General features: G+C 47.7%; 1 protein-coding gene across 1 annotated transcript in view; it reads right to left on the bottom strand.

The window, feature by feature from the left end:
- Positions 1-23,188, bottom strand: part of NMNAT2 (nicotinamide nucleotide adenylyltransferase 2) — an 81,015-nt gene that overhangs the window by 31,753 nt on the left and 26,074 nt on the right. The gene's annotated exons all lie outside the window — the stretch shown is intronic.

Here is a 23,188-nt window from a genome sequence, read left to right as displayed (position 1 = left end):
GTACAGGTGGCCACGGAGGGGGGTCTGGTCATGGGGTGGGGTACAGGTGGCTGTGGGGGGGGGTCTGGTGGCTGCAGGGGGTACAAGTGGCGGGGGGGGTCTGGCCGCAGGGCCACAAAGGTTACAGGTGGCAGGGGGGTCTGGCTGTGCGGGCAGCAGGGGGTCAGGCTGCCGCAGTTTGGGGCTGCGGGGCTGGCAGGGGAGGGTCGGACTAGAGGGTCGGAGCCACGGGGAGAGGGGTTAGGCTTGTATGAGCAGGGAGAGCTCACTCGTTGAGTGAACTAAGGTAGGTAAATGTGTCCCTCGTTTGAGCGAGTACTCGTAAGTGAAGTACTCATTTAACGAGGGATGAGTGAAGTCCAAAGCAGGTGTCGGTAACCACAGTAGCAAGAAAAGCCACTTTTTTTTCCAAATTTGGCTAAAGCTCAATAATTCAAGAGCCCCAATGCATGTGAATACAAGATGGTCCTTCATATATAACATTAAACTGTATTTTTTGTAACCCCTATTTCAGGAACAGCGCACACAATGATTTGTAACGTGATACGTATTTACTACCCGACATTCACAAACTTTTTACATATTCAATTTCCTCACATTTTGTGTGTGTGTTTGTGCCCCTGTCTTCCTGACCCCAAAACCTACTTTAATGATGGCAATTTTACATCACGTTTAATTTCAGTTTTCTTGCAATGCATGTTGCCCTTCACTGCAGGAATGCTGCAAGTTTCCTTCTCCTTTTCAAAATCAAGACCGTATTAGCCACATGATGAAAACACAGATACAGTATCACATCCCACAGTGCACAGCGCACATTAATGGGGGAGTTATCCATAACTTTGAGATCACGTGTCGTTTGCTGTTTGAATGAATTGGTCACTGTTGGGCTTTTAGACATTCACTGTTTATCAAAAATTACTTTGCAATTATAGCACTCGGACCCACAAAGAAGTTCTGAAAGAGCCACATGTGGTTCCAGAGCCATTGGTTGCAGACCCCTGCTCCAAAGTGACTGCACCCATAAGAACAGCCATACTGGGTCAAACCATAGATTCATCTAGCCCAGTATCCTGTCTTCCAACAGTGGCCAATGCCAGGTGCCCCTGAGAGAATGAATAGAACAGGTAATCATCAAGTGAGCAATTCGCTCACTGAGTGATTGGGCAGCAAAATGGCAAATGAAATTTAATGTGGGTAAGTGTAAGGTAATGCACATTGGGAAAATAACCCCAATTATACATATAATATGATGGGGGCAAATTTAGCCACAATAGATCAGGAAAGGGATCTTGGAATTATAGTGGATAGTTCTCTGAAAACATCCACGCAGTGTGCAGTGGCAGTCAGTAAAGCAACTAGGACGTTAGGAATAATTAAAAAAGGGATAGAAAACATATTACTTCCCCTATATAAAACTATGGTAAGCCCACATCTTGAGTACTGCGTGCAGATGTGGTCTCCTCACCTCAAAAAAGATATATTGGCATTAGAAAAGGTTCAGAAAAGGGCAACTAAAATGATTAAGGGTTTGGAACGGGTCCCATATGAGGAGAGGCTAGAGAGACTGGAACTTTTCAGTCTAGAAAAGGGGAGGCTGAGGGGCGATATGATAGAGGTCTATAAAATCATGAATGGTGCGGAGAAAGTGAATACAGAAAAGTTATTTACTTGTTCCCATAATATAAGAACTAGAGGACACCAAATGAAATTAATGGGTAGCAGGTTCAAAACTAATAAAAGAAAGTTTTTCTTCACACAGCGCACAGTCAACCTGTGGAACTCCTTGCCAGAGGGTGCTGTGAAGGCCAGGACTCTAACAGAGTTTAAAAAAGAGCTCGATAAATATTTGGAGGTTAGGGCCACAGATGGCTATTAGCAAGGGGTAAGGTATGGTGCCTAGTCTTTCGTCGAAGGCAGGAGACAAATCGCTTGATCATTGTCTTCGGTTCACCTCCTCTGGGGCACCTGGCATTGGCTACTGTTGGCAGACAGGATACTGGGCTAGATGGACCTTTGGTCTGACCCAGTATGGCCGTTCTTATGTCCCTGTCGCCCATTTCCAGCCTCTGGCAAACAGAAGCTAGGAACACTCTTCATGCCCATCCTGGCTAACAGCCATTGATAGACCCATCCCCCATGAATTTATCTAGTTCTTTTTTAAACTCTACTATACTCTTGGCCTTCACTACATCCTCCAGCAAGGAGTTCCATAGGTTAACTGTGCAGTGTCTGAAAAAAACATTTATTGTTTGTTTTAAACCTTCTGCTTATTAATTTCATTTGGTGACTCCCAAAGTATTCTGCAGCTGTGCCCTCCTTTCTTCTCTCCTCGGTGCAGCGAGGGGTACAAGATAAGCATTGAAAGGATCAGTCACCTTAGAGTGCAGTGGTCTGCTGCGTAGGTATGCAGGGCACACATCGCATGCCCTGCATATCCAGCCAGACGGGCCTTGTCCAGCTGGCAGCCTGCGGACTAGATGATTCCATCTGGCCCTTGGGGAGAACACAGAATGGCATCATACGCACAATATAACAGCACATGCACCATTAGTGCAAGCTCAAGCTGCTTGGAGGGCTCTACTTGCTGGAGCAAAATTGCAGTGGACAAGAAGCTGGACATGAGTCAACAGTGTGCTGTTGTAGTCAAGAAGGCTAATGGCAGGTTGCATCAAGAGGAGCGTTGCCAGTAGACCCAGAGGAGTGATTGTTCCTCTTTATTCGGCTTTGGGGAGGCCGCATCTGGAGTACTGTGTCCAGTTCTGGGCCCCCAGTCATAGGAAGGATGTGGATACACTGGACAGGGTCCAGCGGAGGGCGACCAAAATAATTAGGGGGCTGGAGCATATGACCTATGAAGAAAGGTTGAGGGAATTGGGACTGTTTAGTCTGCAGAAGAGAAGACTGAGGGGGTCCTTGCTAACAGCCTTCAACTTACTGAAGGGAGGCTGCAAAGAGGCTGGAGAGAGGCTGTTCACAGTGGTCATGGATGGCAGAACACGGAACAATGGTCTCAAGTTGCAGTTGGAAAGGTCCAGGTTGAACATGAGGAAAAACTTTTTCACTAGGAGGGTGGTGAAGCATTGGGATGTTCTACCCAGGGAAGTAGTGGAGTCTTCACCCCTGGAGGTGTTTAAGTCTCACCTTGACAAAGCCCTGGCTGGCCCGATCTGATTGGTTTGGTCCTGCTTAGAGCAGGGGGCTGGACTCGATGGCTTTTTTAGGTCTCTTCCAGCTCTATTATTCTACGATTCCCTGCGCTATGGGACTTCGTACGCAAGAGCGACTCCCTTACACAAATGGCTTTCAATTCCATTGTCCAGCCAGGCCCTGGTTATGTAACCGCAGGCGGCTGAGGTGCACTTCCAAAGCTCTGAAATGTAACGTTCAAGCTGTCTCTTTGTCTTTAATTCAGGCTGGTTGCCTCCCTCCCTGCCGCCAAAAATTGCTCAGGTTCGGGAAGGGTTGTCAGCCTGAGGTGTGAATTTCTTGGTTTTGTCTCCTCATCTTATGCCAAAACTTGAATGTGCTTGGGACTTTGTCTTTAATATTCTGTGGCGCCGACTGACCCGTGATTGTAACCAGGAGTAGCTCCGCAGGATGAGTGTGTGATGAACATCTGCAGTGCGCTTACCCACAGGTCCCCCTCTGGCGACACTGCCTCATTTCCACATGCAGTGTGCAGGATTCCATAAAAATTGTGAGGGGTTGTGCAAGGCAGCCACGAGAGCAGACCGCACGCATTGGTAAGTGCTAGATCGTGACTGTGTAGCTAAATTAGGCCTCTTCCCTGAGTACGGGCTTCTGCTTGTGCAAAAGAGAATAGCTTTCCAGCTTGCATGAGTAAAGACTGGCCCCGAGCCTGCCGAGGCTAAAGTATTTTATTTTGAGGGGAGCGAGAAGGGAATCAGTTGCGTAAATTTCAGTCTGATTCCAGGCAGATTGAGGGGAGGGATAGCTCAGTGGTTAGAGCATTGGCCTTGTAAACCCAGGGTTAGGAACTCAGTCCTTGAAGACCCCTTTCAAGGGTCTGGGGCAGGTCAGATTTAAAAAAAAAAGTTACAATAATAACCTGTCAGGGATGGTGACAGGTCCTGCTGTGAAGGCAGGAGACTGGACTCGATAGCCCCCAGAGGGCCCTTCCAGCTCTGTGAGATGTGATTTCATAGCCCTCTTATTCCCAGGAGCCGCGTCTACACGTGCACGCTACTTCGAAGTAGCGGCGCCAACTTCGACGTTAGGCGGCGAGACGTCGAAGTCGCTAACCTCATGAGGAGATAGGAATAGCGCCCTATTTCGACGTTCAACGTCGAAGTAGGGACCGTGTAGACGATCCGCGTCCCGCAACGTCGAAATTGCTGGGTCCTCCATGGCGGCCATCAGCTGGGGGGTTGAGAGATGCTCTCTCTCCAGCCCCTGTGGGGCTCTATGGTCACCGTGGGCAGCAGCCCTTAGCCCAGGGCTTCTGGCTGCTTCTGCGGCAGCTGGGGATCTATGCTGCAGGCACAGGGTCTGCAACCAGTTGTCAGCTCTGTGTATCTTGTGTTGTTTAGTGCAACTGTGTCTGGGAGGGGCCCTTTAAGGGAGCGGCTGGCTGTTGAGTCCGCCCTGTGACCCTGTCTGCAGCTGTGCCTGGCATCCCTATTTCGATGTGTGCTACTTTGACGTGTAGACGTTCCCTTGCTGCGCCTATTTCGATGTTGGGCTGAGCAACGTCGAAGTTGAACATCGACGTTGCTGGCCCTGGAGGACGTGTAGACGTTATTCATCGAAATAGACTATTTCGATGTTGCAAAATCGAAATAAGCTATTTTGATGTTGGCTGCACGTGTAGACGTAGCCAGGGAGAGCTGTGGGGCTGATGGGGTGTAGAATTCGGCTTTAAAAATCCTGCATTTCCTTTTTAGAAGCTGCAGAACTGCCAGGGACGGTCCAGGTTTGCTTGGCCCTGCCTCAGCTCAGGGGGCTGGACGTGCTGATTTCTCACTGTCCTCGGCAGTCCTGCCTGTCTGTGGGGCTGTAACGGAAGACAGTTTAACATTGACCGTGCCGGCGTCCTCTGGAGGCCAGGTATTCATGTTCCCACACGGTGGGCTCCTCACAGAAAACGCTCGCTCGCTCCCAGCAAGATGGGCACCACTCCCTTGCTGTGCGAGACGGATCAGCCCTCTGTGCTGGCCCTTGTGGAGATTCACACCCACACCATGCAGCAGAAGGGTCCCTCCCCGCCACTCACCTAGTCTCTGGGGATGCGATGGGCTTCGCCACAACCGCCCTGGTGCCAGTCTGAGATTACCAGGCTTCTCTTCAGTGCTGGGCCCATGCTCAGAAGGGGCCAGTCCTGCTCCGCTCGTACTGTACCCTCAGATCTCGCCAGCCTGCAGGCTCCCACCCCACTGCCCACCGCTTGCTCCTCTTAGTCTGTCCACCGGTCGGGTGAGGGCTCCTCTCCACCTCTGGGCCTCACCCATCAGCTCCTCTCCACCTCCTGGCTGAACCCCAGTAGACCTCCATCTCCGGCAGTCTCTGTAGGGCCCCACCTGCATCCCTGGAGTTGAGCTGCCTGGGGCTGGTGCAGAAGCCTGGCCAGTCTCAGCCAGTGAGGGCGGGAACAGCAGGGGGTTGTGGGGGCTTAGCTGGGCCTCTTCAGCCAAGTGGGCCCTGAGGGAGCCCGGCTGAGCCCAGCTGATTGCACCACTGGCTGCTCAGCCTGGCCGACAGTCATCTCCCTGCGGACGGGGTGAGTGCAGTCCAGAGGTGGCAGGGATATGGGGCCGGGGGGGAGCCATCTCTAGAGGGCCTGAGTGGGGGAGCTGGGCTGTGAGGGGCAGCGAAGCTCTCTGTGCGTTGGGGCACTAGTAGGTGGTGTTTCTGTGCAGGGCGCTGGGCAGTCATGGTGGGGCGGAGGGGGGTGGTGTTCAGGCCGTAAGCCCTTGTGTCAGGGTCTGGGGAGTGCTGTGCAGAGCAGGTCTGGCCCTCGAGAAATGGGGTTTGGGAGACGTCTGGCACAGCACGGAGTATACTGGCAGCACAGGGCCAGGGAGGCCACAGTGCGTCTGGCAACTGGCAGTTTGTAAATAGGACCCTCGCACTCAGCTGGGCTGAGCGGGTCATCCTTACCATGCCCTTGTGAGCCCCTCACTCTGGAGATCCACCACCCCCACCCCTCCACACACCACGCTCCACTGTCCTTACAGGGGCCCATAAATATGTGTGGTGTTGGGCCCACAAAAGGTTAATCTGGCCCTGATTCATGCTGCCAGCAGGGGCACTGGAACAGGTCGTAGAGTGGGGGAGCTGAATGCCACTGAACAAATGTGCAAATCGTGTATACACCCTGCAGCACCTCCCTGCATGCCGAGCTCCAGCACCTCTGGCTGCCAGGCTTCCTAATGCAGCAGATCTGGTGCGGGGTGTCTGAGATGCTTTTTTTCTGAATACGGACACTTGAAGGCTGCGTCTGTATTAGCAAAGCAGTTCTCACTGTCCCTGTTCACTCCAGCCCTGACAATCACCAGCCAGGTCAAAGCCCTGGTGCTCTCTCTGGGACGAAGCACTGGCTGTTAACAGGACATGTGAATCTCTGCAGCCTGTCCTCTGGCTGGAGAGGAGAGGCAGAGTCCCCCAGGACAGCAGAGTTAAAACCTCTCTTGCACTTTGAAGTGCAGCTGAGCTAGGCCCAGTCTGGCAGACTGCAAGCATCTTTTCCGGGGAGGGAGTCCTGCCCTGGGGGAGCTGCTGATGCAGAGCAGAAAGGTGGCTGCCAGAGTCAGCTGGTCCCATTGCGGCTGGGAACGTGAAGGCGCAGGAGCACGACCAGAACAACTGCAGCTCTGAGATAAAATCCCAGCCTCAGGAGGGCAGCCGGCAGTCTCTGCTGGTGGGATGGGTTATTAATGAGATCAGAACATGTCTTCCCTTCACCCAGTGAGGTCCTTCTCGCCAGAACTAGGCTTGGCATTGCGTAATGTACAGCTGGGCAGGCTCCTGACAGCCTCCCAGACCTCACATGAATACTCTGCGCTCATTGGATTGCTCCCACCTGGTGGGATAGAAGGGAAGACCTAGGAAGGAGGTTTCTTTCCATCTGTTGCCTAAAAATAATCCCAGCTTCCCACTCTGTAGCATTAAACAAGCTTCCCCTGGGCAGAGAAATAAGGCCAGATCCTCAGCTGGTGTAAATGAGGGTGTCTCTCTTGGAGGACCTGGTCCAGGGCCTCCTCTGCCCTCCAGTCGTTGGCACCAGTTCCATTTTCCCAGCACATGCACCCACCCATGGGAAAGAGACAGGAGAAATGCCTGCAGCTCTTGCCGGAGAGCAGGATTTAATGAGCAAAGTCTCCCTTCCCTCTTCATTTTATTCAGCTTCCCCAGCCCAGCAGTCAGTGCTGGAAGGGATGTCGATGGCGGGAGGGGGTTGCTTTTAACATAAAACCAGCAGCTGCAGGAGAAGCCCCATGGTTTCAGATCACTTAGGAGTCAAACCAATTCCATGGTTGCTCTGGGGTTCATGATATGAAATAAAGGCTCTGCCTCTGGAATCTATTTCAGTGGCCCACGTTAGCACGGTCACAGTTATTTTATAATGGACAAACTCCTGTATCTTTTACAGAGTGTAAGAGCTCCCACATCAAGGCCCTTTTTGTTCTCAAGCAGAGATCTGTTTTTCTTGGTTGGAAAGAAAAGGTCACTAAATCAGTTAGGGTTTGTTTTTTTTTTTGCCTTGAACATGGCCCAGAAGAAAGGAGAACTTTGCCCATGTTAGTGTTGGTGGAAAAGTGTCTAACTTAGGAGCTTAAAGCAAGACTTTCAAAGGTGACTACTGAATTCAGTGCCTGCATTTTACTAGAAGATTGCCTTGCTGTGGTCAATCTTCCAGAGTTCAATTTTTGCCACATGTATGTAGATGCGGTTAAAATCAATCTCTGGGCTTGCTTGTCAACCCTGGTACTCCACGCTATTTTGTGGAGTAAGGGACACCAGTGTGAGCACAAAACGCCCTGATTTACATTAGGGCAAAATGTCGATTCTGATACAGCAATTCTACCTACGCTAATGGCATAGCTAGAACTGCGTATCTGGGATCGACCTTGTTCCCTAGTGTAGATCTAGCCTGAGTGTCCAGATGGTAACGCCTTAAAGAACCTGCAGTGTAGAATGCACTGAGCCTCTGCCCTCTGAAAATCAGAGCTCTTATGAGAGTCTCCACTTGGGCTCCCCAGAATGGAGGCGTTCAAGGGCACTATACACTTTTGAAAATCTTGACCTAAGTGCCCAGCTCACTTTTGGAAACAGGACTCAGGTGCCAAAATCTCTTAAGTGCATTTGCAGATTTGACCCTACATCTAAGGTTGTGGTTTTTTCCCAAGGTGTCAATCAGTTGCTCCAATCCCAGGGAATTTTAACGTCACTCTCTCAGGGCATTGAAAATCCCAGACTAAACCTTTTGAGGATGCAAGAAAAATATTGCAGGTGGATTGTCCTTTCTTTAGACTGTGTTTAAAAATTACAACTTTATTCTGATAGTGCTATGTGTTAAAACTCTCTGGCTCTGTCTACATTAACCCCCTTCTTCAAAGTGCTCATGGCTACACAGCACGCCAGCACTTCAAAGTTTGCAACTTCAAAGTTGTCCTGGGGAGAATTAGCCCGATGAGGTGCTGCATATTCATTATTATTACCTGTTCAGGCTAATTACCATGCCCCCTTCAAAGAAGGGGCTAGTGTAGACACAGCCTCTATGTGGCAGTCCACTCTGGATTATAAAGCTCACTTCTGCATGAGGTAATAACACTTAACATTTATCTAGTGCCTTCCAGCCAAAAGGATCGCAAAGCTATTATAATCAACCTATCTATGCATCTTTACTTGGCAGGAAAACTGCACCTATCTATAAAATGCAGCACCCTGTGGGGTGAAAGGTAGCAGCTGTTTAAAAGTGCATTTCAACATAGCACAATGCTTCTGGACAGAAATGAAGAAAACCGGATTAAACAAAGGGCAGAGTATATTTTGGTAAACTCAATACAATTACTGCAAACAGAATTCAGGCAAGAAGTTAGGGTTAAAACCTCTCCTCTTCCAAAAGCGCTCAATAAGCTTCAGTGAGCACAAGTGCCGGTACTGTCAGCTGCAAGTGTTCAAAATCACCAAACTGATTTAAAAATTGCATGTTTCAGGTTTGTTTTCTCGGTCCTCTATCCGAATGGCTCAGACACAACACTCTGGTTATGTTTTCTGGCTCTTCTCCATATCCGTGAGAGGTGGAAACTGTTTTATTTTAGATTAAAATTTAGATTCTCACAAAATAACAGGACTCCAGAAGCTGGTTTTATGTCTGCTCCTATAAACACGTCCTCCAGCAGCACAGCTCACTCTCATGCCTCTCTGGGGACATGGATCAGTGCTAACTCTGAGGTCAGGTCTACGCTAGACATAAAAGTCAATTTTAGGTTTGCAATTCTAGCTATGGCAATTGCGAAGCTAGAATCAACTTATCTACAGTTGACTTACCTGGCCATCCTCACTGAGTGATGTTGATGGGAGAAACTCATACTGACCTCCCCTTCTCCTCATGGTAATGAGTGTAGGGGTTGACTGTCAACCCCAGATAGTTCAACCCACTAGGCATGAATTGTGGAAGATCAACCCTGCGACCGGGTTGATCTTCTGTGTAGTGAAGACACACCCTGAGACAACAGTGCTTCTTCTGAATCACCAATGTAAGCAGCCGGGAGAACCAGTTTTTTATTTAGAGTGGTCCTTGCAAAGTGCTTACCAGGTCCCCCACCCTTCATGGGGCCTGATTCAGTACCCACTCAAATCAATGGGATCCCTCCCTTATGTGAGCCCTGATGGGACTGCAGCCCTAGGAGGTATGGATGCATGCAGTGAGTTACTCCATGGCCATGAAATTGATGACAAACATAGCCACTATGTTTTGGGCCTTCCCGTGCTCCTTTCCTGGCTCTGCCTTGGCTTGAAGTACACTGGCATCAATTGCTGATGTGCTGACAGCAATATTTTGGCACGATAAACTACCATGCAAATTTATTATTATTAAGCAAAGCCAAATCTGTCTGCATTTTAGCCCCCACCCGCCTGCAAGAAACCATAAAACCAACACGAGAAAAACAATCAGTGTTTGCTAAATGCAGAGAAAACTGGTAGCAGTGAAGACAACGTGATGAGCTCAGTTCCTCAGTGGGCTGAATTTGGCATATCTCCAGGCCAAAGGAGCTGTTGTAATTTACGCCAGCTGAGAAGCTGGTGCCAAGTTTTTGAGATGTTATTTCAGGGAACAAAAATGACTCTCCGTTGTCCCCTGGCTGTTGGATAATTAGCTACCATATTATGTAGGTGGTTGTGTTCAGCCGTTTGTTCTGCTTGGATTCCAGCTTTAGAGTAACTTAGCACTAGGGCAGCTTCATGTTATAGACACTGCACCTCTTTGGAAGCCAGAGTTGTGCTCTGAAGAGTGCCTGCCCCAGGAAGACCATTTGGATTAGGTTGGGGCATATGGGGATGTGGTAGAATTTAGGAATGGCAAAGAGCTCCTTAGGTCCAGTTCCCAAACAGTCCTGGAGTGTTTCCTATGCATATTGGCTCCTGCACAGCTTCATCTAGGGTGTATGTGAGCCTGATACAGCGTTGGTCAAAAGTTCAAAATAGGAAAAATATTGATAATTTTTATAGATGTTGACCAGCTGTCAGAATGGCTTGGCAGGACTCAGATGCTGGCAATCCAGTGATGAATTCCATTGTAATATTAGCCCAAGGCCTTGAGGTAGGGAGGTCTCATCGGGCATTAGCATCCCAAAGGATTTAGTTCAGGGCACTTAGCTACAGGCTGCAGGTGTCGCAAGACCTGAAGTAGACCCAGGGTTGAGGATGGGAGAGGGTGGGTGATGAGAGAAAGGGGCAGCTGCTCTGGGGCCTGACCATTTAAAAGGGCCCAGGATTCCGGCACCACCTTTGCTACTGCAGGCAGCAACTGGAGCCCTAAACACTTTAAATCATTGCCAGAGCCCTGTGCAGCTCACTCTGGGTGTCCCTGAAGGGCCAGCTGGGGGAGGCCCAGACTGTCCCTTCCACCTGAAGACACCCCCCGTTCTGGGGCCCAGGAGATGAGCCCCCTACTATGTTGCCCAAGGGCCTAGCAAGTCTCTCTGTAGCTCTGGATAGACAGGAACATTGCTATGAAGTTTTGGTCCCCCAGGATGATGGTTGTGCCATGCAAGTGATCTTTGCCTTGCCAAAATGTCCATCCCAAGACCAAAGCATAGGACCTCAAACGTCAGGGACGGAGATATGCTTGTGAATGAGGAGGAGTCCATCCTTCAGTAGTAATTTACTCTGGCACTGGAAATTAGGAGTGTCTGGATGAAGGGGTCATTCAGTGGGCTGCGATGTATTATCATAAACAAATCAGATAGCAATGACCCTCCATGTATGGGATGTGGCTTCAGGAAAGAATCAGACATGGCAGAGACCTCGAGGAGTCATCACCCTCTGTGTTGTCACACGATCAAGGAAACCTAGACCATCCCTGAGACGTGTTTGTCCAACTGGTTTTTAAAAGCTTCCCATGAGGGAGACCCAAAGACCTGCCTAGGAAGCCTATTCCGGAGCTTACCTTACCTGATAGACAGTTTTTCCTAATATCTAACCTAAATCTCCCATGCTGCACAGTGACTCCATTGCGACATGTCCTACATCCAGCAGACATGGGGAACAATTGATGACCACTCTTTCAATAACAGACTTGAACATCTCTCTTTCTTGGTGGTCCCTCGATAACGAGTAGGACGTCTTTATGTCACCCTCCTATTTGTGAGTCCATTATTGGCTGATCAGCCCAATTCTGGAGCCACAGATCTTACCACAGAAGAGGCAGGTGTTATTAGCTCTTGGAGGAGTGTGGGGCAGTTTTTGGTGCTCTTTTCCTCTTCTCCACCTGTCCTTGTCCTCTCAAATTGCACCACCCCCTCTCGGATTACTGTTCTCCACTGGGGACGGTCTTGGTCCAGGTTCATCCAAATGTCAGTACTGATGCTGCACTTTTTCAAGTGTGCCGTCAGCATGTCCTTATATCGCTTCTGCTGGCCCCCAACACTCCTCTCTCCTTCCTTCAATTCGGAAAACAGAATCTGTTTTGGGAGGCGCTGATCAGACATCTGAACCACGTGACCAGTCCAAGAAAGTTGTTGATGAATGATAATGGCTTCAATGCTGGTCATGCTGGACTCTTCCAGTATGCTAGTCCTCGTGCGCCTATGCTCCCAAGAGATATTTAGGATTCTCCTGAGGCATTATTGATGATATTGTTCAAGTGCCTTCAAATGATGCTTGTATGTTGTCCAGGTTTCACATGTATATAGTAACATTGGACAACCACTGCATTGTATACAAGGAGCTTTGTCTTGGGATAGATGTCCTGGTTCTTGAAGACCCTTTGTCTCAGGTGGGAAAAAGCAGAGCTTGTACAGCTCAGACAATGCTGGATTTCCACATCATTGTTGACTTTAGAGGAAAGATGACTTCTAAGCTATGGGAACTTCTGCACATTTTCCAGCAGTTCTCCATTGACTTCAGTTGAAGGTGATAAGATTGTCCTGTTGGTGAAGGTTGGTGGAGCAGCTTGGTCTTTTTGATGTTTGGTGTGAGGCTCAGATTCTCATGTGCCTCAACGAAGGCACTTAAGATGGTCTGAAGGGCTGTGGGAGAAAGAACAACAACCATACAGTCCTCAGCATACTGAAGCTCCATGATCGAGTTTGTGGAGGTCTTGCTTTTAGCCTTCAGTCTCCTGAGACTGAAAAGCTTCCCATTCATTCTGTAGACAATTTTCACACCATCTGGAAGCTTGCCACCAATGAGGCGAAGGGTCATGGCAATGAAGATGAGGAACAGTGATGGGGCAATGGCCCAGCCTTGCTTGACTCCCATTTTGAGCTCAAAGGGGTCGTTTTGGGATCCACTGTTGCTCAATACTGTGGCAGTCAGGTTGTCGTGAAGCAGCTTCAAAATGCTGATGAATTTTTTGGGGCAGCTGATCTTTGATGGGCTGGCCCACAGGGCGCTATGACTGACTGAGTCGAATGCTTTGGTCAGGTCGATGAAACTCATATATAAGGCTTGGTCATGTTCGTGACATTTTTCTTGTAGTTGCCGGGCAGTGACAATCATGTCCGCTGTTCCTCGGAATGGTCAGAAGCCACACTGGGATTACGGGAGAATTTCTTCTGAGAGAGGCAGGAGTCGGTTTGTGAGGACTTGAGCTAAGATCTTCCCTGCTGTTGCCAAGAGGGAGATGCCACAACAGTTTCCATAGTCCGACTTGTCACCCTTCTTGAAAAGACTGATGATCAGCGTGTCTCTGAAATCTTGTGGCACCTTCTCCCTAACCCACATCTTGAGAATCAGGAAGTGGAGCTGTTTGTGGTGCTCTGGCCCACCTTCTCTGAAGACTTCGGTGGAGATTCCATCTCGTTCAGCTGCCTTGTTGCCCTTCATTGCTTTGATAGTAGCGTGGACTTCGCTCAGGGTAGGAAATATTGCAAGACTGTCTGTAGCCAGTTGCTGAGGGATCTGGTCAAGGGATTCTAGGACTGCGGTGGAGGTGCAGTTCAAGAGCTCATAATCGCGTTCCCTCCAGCGAGAAGCAACGGCTTCATTGTCTATCAGGAGTTGGGTACCAACCTTTAAACTCCGGGGATTGATTTGGTAGCCCTGAAGAAGCCTCTTGTATCATTGAAGTCTGTGAGATGCTGGAGTTCTCACACCTTCTCAGCCCACCACTGTTTTTTCAGAGTCCTTGTTTTATGTTGCACGTCTGCTTGGGCCTTTGCATAAGCTTCTCTCTTCATCACTCTGCCAGGCCCTAAGGGCTTTCCTTTTTGCCTCAATCAAGTATTGAATTTCCACATCATTCTTATCCAACCACTCCTGATGCTTCCTGGTTTGGTAGCCAAAGGTTTCTCCACAGGCTCCAATCAAAGGCATTTTTCAATTGACACCAGTGTTCTTCCACATCTTCAGGGTGTACTGTTGGCAGGGTGTACGGGATGTACTGCTTCCTTTGGAGTGCTATCTGGAAGCCACTTTATTTGATGGGGTCCTTCAAGCCTTGTGCATTGATCTTTCATTGGATCTGTCTCCTCTGACTTCTCCACTTGGTGACAATGCTAATAACCATTGTGGATCGAATAAGGTGGTGATCAGTCCAGCAGTCATCAGCACCAGTCACTGCACGTGTGAGGAGGACATCACAGTGAGCCCGAGCGCGGATGATGACGTAGTCTGTGAGGTGCCAGTGCTTCAATCGAGGATGTTGCCATGAGGTCTTAAATTTGTTTTTCTGACAGAATAGGATGTTTGTGATCACTAGCTTGTGTTCCGCACATTTTCTAAGGAGGAGCACTCCATTAGAGTTGCTGTTGCCAACTCCTTTCACAATGGTATTCTGCCAGAGATCCACGTCTCTTCTGACCCTGAAATTCAAAATCTCCCAAGAGAATAACCTTGTCTTCTTCGGGTATGTCTTTCAGGACTGTGTCCAGTTGGGTGTAGAACTTCACGTCATCTTTAGTGTCTAGAGTTGGTGCACAAGTAATGATGACAGTTGCACGTTGGTTTTGGGCAAGCTTCAAGAGGAGTCATGAGATGCTCATTAATGCTGACAGGAACGTCAGACAGGATCTTTGTCACATGGTTTTTGATGGCATATCCTACTCCGTGCATTTGTTGTACTTCCTCTGGGGCTGCTTTCCAGAAAATTGTGTACCCTCTGCCTTCTTCTGGGCTACGTATTTCTGCCACAGCAGTGATATTGATGCTGAATCATCGCAGCTCGTGGATGATAACTGCCGTGTGTCTTTCAGGTTGCTCACTGTCTGGGTTGTCCATTAGAGTCTGGATATTCCATGGTCCAAAGTTTACTGTTCGATTTCGACTGTATGGAGGTGAACCCACTGGATGTGGTTACCCAGTCAGGGGGATTGAGGTGAACTATATTCAGGGCACCTTTTCTAGCCCCCTTCCCATGTGGGGTGAGCAGAGGAAATCCGAATAGGGCTGGCAGTCGTGGATGGCAGCAGCAGGACCGTTCTACCACCTCAGGCCTTGAAACGGAACAACCGATACATACATTCACTGCCTACATGCTGGTTTACGACTCAAAGCTCCCAGATTTCACAGTCCTGCTGCTGTTGCCAGTGGCTGTAGAGCTAAGTCTAGGAGAGCAGCACACAGAGGAAGACACCGGTGCATGACTTCTTTTAATGTGGGAGGACTGTTGCACTGCAGCCACCATGCAGTACTTGAAGGATAGTAAACTCAGGTCCAATGGCCTGGAATCCACAACAACTAGAAGTCTCCTGTCCACTGCAGCCTTCATCTGCTTTCACAGATGTACCATTATCTTTGTCATCCTCCACCTGTTCTGTCACTGAGGACTTTTAAGATAATTCTTAAAAGAACAAAGACTTGAACATATTGGAAGACTGTTAACAGGACCTCTGTTGCATTTTCTCAAGACTAGCCATGCTCAGGATTTTTAACCTTTCCCCATTGGTCACGTTTTCCACCCCTTTCATCAGTTTTGTTGCTTTCTTTTGGGCTTTACAGTTTGTCCATATATTTTCCAAACTGTGGTGCCTAGATCTCGACACAGTGCCCCAGCTGGGTCCTCAGCTGTGCCAAATAGAGTAGGACAATTACCTCCTGCGCCTTGCATATGAGATGCCTGTAAATACACACCAAACCCACATTAACCTTGTTTGCAGTTGCACCACATTTACAAGTCCTATTCAGCTTGTGGTCCACTCTAACTTCCAGATCCTTTTCAGCAGTACTACCACCAAGCCAATTATTCCACATTTTGTACCTGTGCATTTGATTTTTTTTCCTTCCTAAGTGTAAGACTTTACTTTCTGTTTATTGAATTTCACTCTGTTAATATCAGACCAATACTCCAATTTTCTAAGGTAATTTTGAATTTTAAACCTCTCCTCCACCATGCTTTCAACCCCTCCCTGCATGGTGTCAACTGCAGATTTCATAAGCCAATTCTCTATTCTATTATTCGAGTCATTTATGAAAATATTATATAGTACTGGATCCAGGACTGATCCCCCTACCCCCCACCCAAGGACTCCATTACAGAAATTCTCCTAATCTGACAGCAAACCATAGATAACTACTCTTTGAATATTATCAACCAGTTGTGCACCCACCTGATGATGATTTCATGTACACCCTATTATCCTAGTTTGTGCATCAGGAAGTGTGTCAAACCCCTTACTAAAATCAAGGTATACAAAGTCCTCTGATTCTCTTCTATCTGCTACTTCAGTAAGCCTATCGGAGAAGGAATTTAAATTGATTCAGCATGATTTGTTGTTGACAAATCCATGCTGGCTTGTTCTTACACCACTATTTCTAGGTGCTTATAGGATCATTGTTTAATAACGTGCTCCATTATCTTTCCAGGTATGGAAATGAGGCTGCCTTATCTCTAATTCCCCTGGTCCTCCTTGTTCCCGTTTTTAAAGATAAGCCCTGTGTTTGTCCTTCTCCAGTCTTCACAGACCTCTTCTGTCCTCCAGGAGTTGTCAGAGATAATTGCTTTAGCTAGATCAGCGTTTCCCAAACTAATCTGGCCACGTAACACTTTTGGGCTTGGAATATATTGATGGAACACATATGTGCTGGTCCAGGGGGTGGAGGGGAGGGCAGGGGTGGTCATACTGAAAAATTGTTGCCCATGCATGTAATGCTCGAAAGTTGATTTAAAAGAGTTAGGTTTTTAGATGTCTCTCTTATTTTAAAAAGAACAAAAAAATAATGAGAGAATCATCTGAACAAACAACTAATGTCCTTCTGACAGGACAGTTAGCAACTCTATAATTAAGTATAAAATTAAGTGCAAACCTAAAACAAAACATCAATATAACAGCTAAAAGGAGGATGGTTGTACAACCCACGACCTCTTCTTTTATACAAAAGTAGGACAAGAGTCCAAAAAGGACTGTCCTTCCTTAAAGCTTAAAATACATTTTTGTGAAAAAGAAATGCAAAACAAATTAGGCATGGAAAATATTTTTAAATTTTGTGTTTTTATAAAGTTGTTATTTTTACAGAAACTATTGGAAAATAATAAGTAACATTTGGCAGTTTTCTTAATGGGAGGAGTGGTTTTTCATGTCTGGTTTGACACCAGTCACACAATAACTACAAAATGAATGCATTATAGTAATATACCTACAATCTAAACAAAATTCAAATACTTTAGTATTTTTGACATGCACTGTTATAGACCACAGCCTGCAGCAGTCTACAGTAGCCTTATGGAGGGCAAATATGTGGGCAATTGGTTTGGTGCTTTCATGTTTCCTAGGGACTGAGGCTTATCAGGGACCAGCCGCCAGCAGCAGGCTAAACCAGCACCTGCTCCTAGTTCAACACCTGTGGCCAATTAAGGCCTGCAGAACCCTTTAAAAAGTTTCCCCTCAGGAAGGAGGGGGAAGGAGAAAGGTGACAGACAAAGAAGGAGCCAGTAGTGCAGAAGGAAGACTCCCAGGAAGATCAGGCTGCTGCAACTACCTGAGGAAGGTACTGGGAAACCATCTGGTGGGAGCGGCCCTGGGTCCTGGGGCTGGAACCCAGAATGTGTGGGAGGGCTCCAGGTTCCGCCCAGACAATGCCACACCCCAGGGCAGCCTTAGGGGGTAGGAGGAAACTGGACACACCTAAGGGGTCTCCTCCACTACTGACTAGTCCAGTCAATGTCACAATGATGAGAATGGCTCAATAATGCCATAACCAAGTCCTCTGTGAGAACAGGAGGCAGAGCAGGGACGCAGCAAGCCTCTGAAGTATCACCTAACCTGCCATGAAGTGCAGGACCCAAGAAGGACAAGCTTGGGGCTTTGTCACAGCACATACTTTCTCCTTCACTATTTTAGAAGGAAAAATATCACTAACATCAACATTTTTTCACAGAACACCTGTTCACATCGCGCAGAACACAGTCTGGGAAAAGCTGAGCTAAATCCTTAAGTACCCAGATGAATTTCATCATGTTCTGCCTATGTGACTGCATCTAGCTTACTCTTTAATCTGTTCTTTCCCTGTTTTGGCTACATTCATATTAATTGTATGGAGAATCTGGTCATCATTAACTTTTCTAGTGTAGGTAATACCAAAATACACATTAAGCAGCCCAGCTATTCGAGGCTAGATCTACGCTATCAGTAGATGTAAGCACCCCAGCTATCTGAGGGAAGATCTACACTGTCTGGTGTGTCTAGAATTGATGTATCAGAATCGACTTTTTTACCTACTGTAGATCTTCAGGCTTGCATCAACGTACCTTACGCCACGCAATAGCATGGAGTACCAGGACCGATGGCCAAGCCCAGAGAGATCGGTTTTTGCCATGTCTTAACACATACAGCAAAACTGAACTCCGGAAAATCAACCACACTTTGGTCGACCATCAGGTCAGTGAAGAATCACCTTTAATGTCATCAGTTATTAGTTCTTCTTCTTCCCTATAAATGGAGGACCTGCTCTTTCCCTCATTTGTCTTTTGCTCTGAATATATTTAAAGAGCCTTTTTTATTTTTTACTGCAATTTGTGTCCTTTGCCAAGTATAACTTGTCTTGTGTTTCGGATTTTGGTCCTATGTGCTTGCGCTGTTCTTTTGTACTTAGCAATTTGACCAGGTTTCCACATTTTGTAGGATTCCTTTTCAATTGTCAGGTCATTTAAAAGCTCCCAATGGATCAATACCAGCCTTGCACTATCTTTCCTGCTTCTCATTTGCATTGCAATACCTTGCAGTCATGCCTTTTAATATTGTCTCCTTGAGGAACTCGCCAACCTGAATTCTCTTTTTTTCCCCTCAAATTTTCTTCCCAAGGTTCCTTGCCTACCAGTTCTCTGAGTTTGCTGATGTTCATTTTTTTTTGAGGTCCATTATCCTTATCCTAATTTCCTTAAAATCATGAAATCTATCCTACTGTGATCACTGTTACCCTAATTGCCTTTCATATTCAGTTGGTTACTGACCAGATCCCTCCCCCTGCCCTTCCGGCTATTAAACCAATTAAATTGAGTTCTACTGTTTCAGCGGTGGACGCATCTGGAGCTGCAAATGACTCCTTGAAGAGCTGCAGGTTGCCAACACTTAGCCCAAGGGCTGAGGTGGTCTCAGGAGCAATCCACAGCAGTAGTCAAGTGTGTGTGTAGCTGGGAGGCTAGTTGGTATCAGAGGCAGTCTGTGCCATTGGTCAGAGTTCTTGCTGGAGTCTGTAGCCAGCAGAGCCAATCCAGGGGGCTGAGTTGGCAAGTTAGGGAGGGAAGGTCTGGTGATGCGGCAAGGCGGGGTTACATGGAGCAGCACAGCAGGGTGGTGTAGACAGCAATGAGCAGGTAATGGCCTATTGCTCAGACAGTTTTTTCTGCCTCTTGGGGTCTTTGTATAGTCCAGGTCTCCCATGAGAAAGCTGCCTGCCCAGCCAATCAGGTGCTGGGCGGTGTGGCTCCTGTGGGACTGGAGTCCTTTAGCACTCAGGCTGTTGATCAGGATGGTGGGTGGGTCAAGGAACTGCAGTGGCTAAGGAAAGGGGCAGCTGCAGGGAGGTGGAGAAAACCCCTGTTAGCAAAGCAGGCTAGTTACAAGGGGCTGAGTCCACTTAGTTTTTCCAAACACAAAAGAAGTCAAGTAGCACTTCAAAGACTAACAAAATAATTTATTATTTTGCAGCTCCAGAAGTTCTGGTCTGGCTACGGTGTGAAGAAGTGGGTCTGTCCCACGAAAGCTCACTTAATAAATTGTTAGTCTTTAAAGTGCTACTTGACTGCTTTTTTGTTTTGACAATATATAGACTAGCACGGCTCCCTCTCTGTTAGTTTTTCCAGCTAGGGATAGGCTGGGCCAGCAGGGGAAGGAATTGAGTGCCTGGAGGGTATTGCTGAAGGAAATCTCAGCTCGAGAGCCAGACATTGCAAAACAGCTAAAAAAACCTCCCATTTCACTGTAGCTCTGGCGCCTCTAACTTCTGGAGGATATGGCGAGGAAGGGGAGGAAATACCAGAGCTCTACCATGCTTTCTGGGATACTCTGCAGCCCCCGGGGAAGGCCATTATTTAGATTACAATAGCATCTAGGGTCCCCAGTTAAGATAAAGGCCCCTTGTGCAAGGTACTGTACACACAAGGCCAGTCAGAGATCACCCTTGCCTCAGTTCTAGAGCTCCAGACCAGCCCCCAAGCAGACACAGCAGGTTTGAAAAAGGCAGTGTTACTATCCTGGTTTTACAGATGAGGCATAGGTGCACCCAGAGATTCAGGAACTTGTCCATAGTCAGAGGGAGTCTGCATCAGATCTGGGAATTGAACCCAGCTCTTCGGGGGCCTAGGCTAGGACCCTTGCTACAAGACCAATCTTTCTCCAGGAAGAAAAGAACATCCTTTGTTTCCTTACAAGTGCCAAGTGAGACCTCAGAGCATCAGCTGTCTGTATCATGTATAATGCTACTGATCTTCTTCATCTAATGCATTGGGATCTAAAGATTCATCGATTCAAAGCCTGGAAGAAATCACTGTGATCATCTGGACCAACTACCTGGATAGCACAGGCCAGAAAAGTTCCCAAAAATAATGCCCAGAGCAGATCTTCCACAAAAACTTCCGACCTTCATTTAAACATGGCCAGAGATGCAGAATCTACAGTGAGCCTGGGTAAATTGTTCCAATGGTTAATTCCTTTCACCAGAAAAATTCCAACCTTGTTTCCAGGCTGAACCTGTCTGACTTCAGCTTCCATCCATTGGATCACATTACACTTTTCTCTCTTACAGGGAAGACTCATTGTTATTTGTAGCCCATACAGGTATTCGTAAATGCAACATGTCACATCAGATGATGATGGTCTGGGTTCTCTTTAATTTTTTCCACTCGTGCACAGAATAAATTTTGTTATGTGCACTGAGGCACATGCTGATGTGCACCACTCCTAGAAACCCCACGCTGCTGGCAGTGGGCCTTCTGCTATTCAGCTGGGCAGTACCTGAATTTCTCCTGGGAGACTGCCCAAGCGCACTGCTCACCGGGAATGCTGGTGGTTGTATTATTATTTTATTGTAAGAGAAAATCAGTTTGCTCAGCTGCAGCTCTAGTCTAGCCTTACCAGCACTGAAGCACCAAGTAACAGATCAATATAAATAAAAGCACGACAGCCGTGTCTCAGGGAGCTTTTTGATTGACCTTTTTCGCCTTATAAAATTTATTGTTCTTTCTTTTCAGTTAGAAGTGTACGTCCTTGTTAGGAGCTGGACTTGCCTTATTGGGGTATTGATGGAGAAGAGCTTTTCCTTAGGTCTGTGCTGATGCTCATCTGTGCTTTTTTTTTCAATCTGTATTTGCTTTCCCCACTTTGCTCTTTTGTGATGGGGAGAGATGGCACAGATGGCTTCTTTTCTGAATGCGCTTGCATTTGCCATTACTAATAATGGCTTTTCCATCATTACCTTTAAAATAATCAATCAAACGAAGACGAGGGGAAGAAAGAAACCCCCATTCTTCTGAACGTGCAATTTTCTGAGCTCAGCTGTGCCTCCCAGCCCCCCATAGTACATCCCCAGAGGGGAAACCCACTCAATTCAGCCCACATCCAAAGCTGAGTAGGTGGGGGAGGGGTCGCAATGCAAGGCTAAGGCTGAAGATCAATTGTGGCAGAAGCACTGTCTTGAAAAATGTATGAGCAGAGAAGGAAACTGCTGTGCTGAGCACAGTCTGGAAATTAATTCTCTCTTAAGTGGGGGGGGGGGGAGGTTAGGAGCAGGAGGTGGTGATGGAGATAAGCTGAGCTGCACTGTTGCATCTGGCTTCTCTTTCATTCACTGGGAAGTTAGGCCTCTCTCCCCCCAGCTGGTCCCAAATCAGGAGTAATTCCACTGAAGATAATGGGATGACACCAGGGTAAGATCAAGGAAATTAGGCCTAGAAGATCTCCGGTTTGACGCCTACCCTTTTGGAGGAGGTTCTACATTTAGAACAGAGTTTGAACCTGTCACAGTTCACCCTCTGCTTAGCTGTGAAGCAGGCTTTCCATTTGCCAAAGCCAATGGGAAGATTCCAGCGGTCTCCGGATCAGCTTTTGATATAGGTCTTGGACATCTGTTGTGGTCCCCTGGTAGCTCTAGACTCAGGGCAAGACTTAATATCAAAGAACCAGCTTTCTTGCTTGCACAGTGCAGGCTTCTGTTTAGTTAAGGGAAATGGGCTGGAAGCAAGTAGTTAAACTAAGGGAAGAAACAGCTTGGGAATTTCATACCGCATGAGCTGTTGAGCAAAACCTCACTGCATCTAGGAGAGGCAGATCCTACAGAGAATGGGTAGATGATATAGTAGATTGGTGCGGAGCTAGTCTACAGAAACTAAGCCCCCCGCACTAGACAGGGAAAGATGGAAGGAAATAGTGAGGGAGGCATCAGACACCAATGGGCACTGAGCCCAGGGTAGATGGTGATGATGATGATCCCCTGATCCTTAGAAGAGGGAGAGAAGAGGAAATAAGAGGTGCTTTGTGGCTAGATGTGAAGGAACGACACATACTGCACTGCAAACAGTTCAACACCACTTGAGGATCTGGACCCATCTGCATGGTTTCATTGACTTCAGCAAAGCTACATAGGTTTATCCAAGCCGGGAATCTGCTCCTATGGGCTCATCAGTATATTTCTAAGTTCCTTGTTTGATAGTGTTTGTTTTGCTGTACTCCTTAGTATAACTGTATCTTCCACTCGGCCATAGCTGGGCAACTAGTCCCCAGCCCTGTGCAGTGAAGTCTGAGAGAGCAGCACCTTGTTTCACTGCTGTCCTGGTCTTAAACTAAGGTAAACCTCTTCCCCTGCCTCACTTCATAATGCGCACAGGAGCGGTAGCAGCATCTGCACTCGACTATTTTCTTTCCATGCTTGATGATCCATAGCAGTGCCCTAATGACAGAGCAAGCCGCAGGAGAAGCCACCTCCACCGCTGCTACCATGCTTGTCCCACCAAGTGGTGGGGCGGATGTGCAGAGGACGTGCCATGTGTGTAGCTCTAACAAACAGCATTCACCGCATCACGCTGTCTAGTTCCCTACATGTGGCGAGCAGAGAGTGTATTGGACACCGCAGA

This window comes from Carettochelys insculpta, chromosome 9 (assembly GCF_033958435.1).
Source record: "Carettochelys insculpta isolate YL-2023 chromosome 9, ASM3395843v1, whole genome shotgun sequence".
In the NCBI taxonomy this organism is placed as follows: domain Eukaryota; kingdom Metazoa; phylum Chordata; order Testudines; family Carettochelyidae; genus Carettochelys; species Carettochelys insculpta.
This window is presented reverse-complemented; position numbering and strand designations above follow the sequence as displayed.